The sequence below is a fragment of the Anneissia japonica genome, unplaced genomic scaffold (assembly GCF_011630105.1).
Source record: "Anneissia japonica isolate Jap-2015-1 unplaced genomic scaffold, ASM1163010v1 scaffold26_len2425191_cov177, whole genome shotgun sequence".
Taxonomy (NCBI): Eukaryota; Metazoa; Echinodermata; class Crinoidea; order Comatulida; family Comatulidae; genus Anneissia; species Anneissia japonica.
The window spans coordinates 2,183,980-2,185,973 of NW_022685220.1; the positions used below are offsets into that span (position 1 = coordinate 2,183,980).

Below are 1,994 nucleotides of genomic sequence, written 5' to 3' on the forward strand. Positions count from 1 at the left end.
CTGATGTAAGTTTATATTGAATTATGTTCTAGGATTATAGTTAATAAATAAGATTAAATTAGTACTCTCATTTAGTACATAATCATCATTATTAGCAGTTTATAAATGCTGTTGACCAATATGATATAATAAGGGACATGATACTGTATAATAATTGCAGTATATTATGTTACTGTAATGATTATTTATAATAATCACCCATTAGATATAAATTACCTTTAATTTATATGTTTATATTTTCTATTTTATTATATGTTGTATAGCATGTATTGGTATTCTATTTAAATTAACGTTTGATTCATTTCTACCTCTACCAGAACCGAAAATAGTAACGCACAGGCTGCAAGGTTAAAATCTCACCTGCTCAGTTTATTTACACTCTCCTATTTACGCAGCTGTGGGCTTACTGCTGCTTGGTTGCTTAAAGTTCTTAGGTCGGCATTTTAGCGATCGATTTAAAATCTTTCTTTTTTGTTTTCTTGTTTGTCTCTTTCAAGTTTGTGGATCGTATTTACATTTTTGTCTCTTTGTTTTTGTCTTAATTTTATTTTTGCATATAATTATTGAATTTAGCGTTTTTTTTTTGTTTTGTTTCTAAGAGCTATTTTTTTGATACTTTAAATAAGTGCACAACACAGGCAACGTAATTAGAACACCACTGTGTAGGCGCAGCATTTATTAGTTAAATCAATATAACTTAATCGAACTTTTTTTTTGTTCTTTCAGATACGTGTAGAACCATCATCAACCTGTCCGATGCTGTAGTGTATCCAGCCTCGTTAATTAGAATACGTCTTGCAGCATTCCCATATTTCCACTAGAAAAATTTCGGTGGAATTGAAATCTATAGAGGTAAAATGAATTTTTTTTCTCTCTCTTTGTTTTATAGATATTATTATTGAATTTAGCAAATTTGTTTTTTTCTTGGTTTTTAACAGTTATTTTACTTGATTTTTTTCGGTTGACTCATGAAATGATTTACAACGTAATTCAAACATCACTGCGGTGGCGCAGCATTTATTCGTTAAATCAATAGAAATTAATCAAATATTATATTTTTTTTTGTTCTTGCAGATACATGTCGAACCATCTTCGAACTGTTTTCAGATTTCCTTTCGTCATTGCATGTTTACTGAAAAGCATTATTTAACATCAATAATAACGAGTCCAGCCCTTACCTTCAATTGGCACATTTCTTCCTTCGCTTTGGTTTTCTGTATGCGTATAAAAAAATAAACGCATTCTTTGTCCAAATTATCTCATTTTTTTGTTCTTCTTCTATTTCTTTTATCATAGGCAGCTGGTAAAAATAACTGGTCTTCGGGGTCGCGGTGAACGACGCACCTGACGTCGCCGCACTTACCTGGGATAGCCGTTCTCGATCTATTGTACAAGCATCCTGATTTTAGATATCCTTTCGTCTTCGACCGCCGGAAAGTGATATATTTCACAGTCCAGCCCTCTCTTCCCCACGTTCGTAGGTGTTTCCTCCCTTGCCTTATCAGATCTTGCATCAACCTGTCGGGATCTTCTCCGGGTCTAGGCCGCTTATTCAACCAACGACACTCTCTATCTTTATCACTTTGCCATTTCGTCTCAAAATAAAGAGACTATCGAAAACAAAATATTTCTTTGTAATTTTTTTTTATTGGTATATCATATGCAATCGTAATTCAACAACCGTTCGTTCCAGTACTTGAGATTCGCCCTTGTTCTGCACTTTGCTGTTTGCAGCAAATCTCTTTTAGCTGTACATTCTGTGAAGACTGTCGTTTTTTCACCTGTCACAATCCACTGTTTTTTTTATACAGCGGTATAATACTCTTGGACTCTATCTTCTGTAGAGGTTCCATTTGTCGTCCAGCGTCGGTCTTTCCCAGTCTGTATTCTTTTCTCCACGTTCGAAACCAAAGTCGGAATTCGAACGAGTTGCCTCCCTTTGAACAAAATTTCGTCGTTCCGGTTTGCGATCTCTTCTGTTGGACGATTGCTGT

General features: G+C 34.4%; 1 long non-coding RNA gene across 1 annotated transcript in view; it reads left to right on the plus strand.

The window, feature by feature from the left end:
• Positions 1-1,592, plus strand: part of LOC117109332 — a 7,725-nt gene extending 6,133 nt beyond the window's left edge. Inside the window, exons 2-3 of the long non-coding RNA XR_004445503.1 lie at positions 727-852; positions 1,075-1,592. This is a non-coding gene — a long non-coding RNA (uncharacterized LOC117109332). The remainder of the gene's footprint in view (positions 1-726; positions 853-1,074) is intronic.
• Positions 1,593-1,994: the final 402 nt, after the last annotated feature.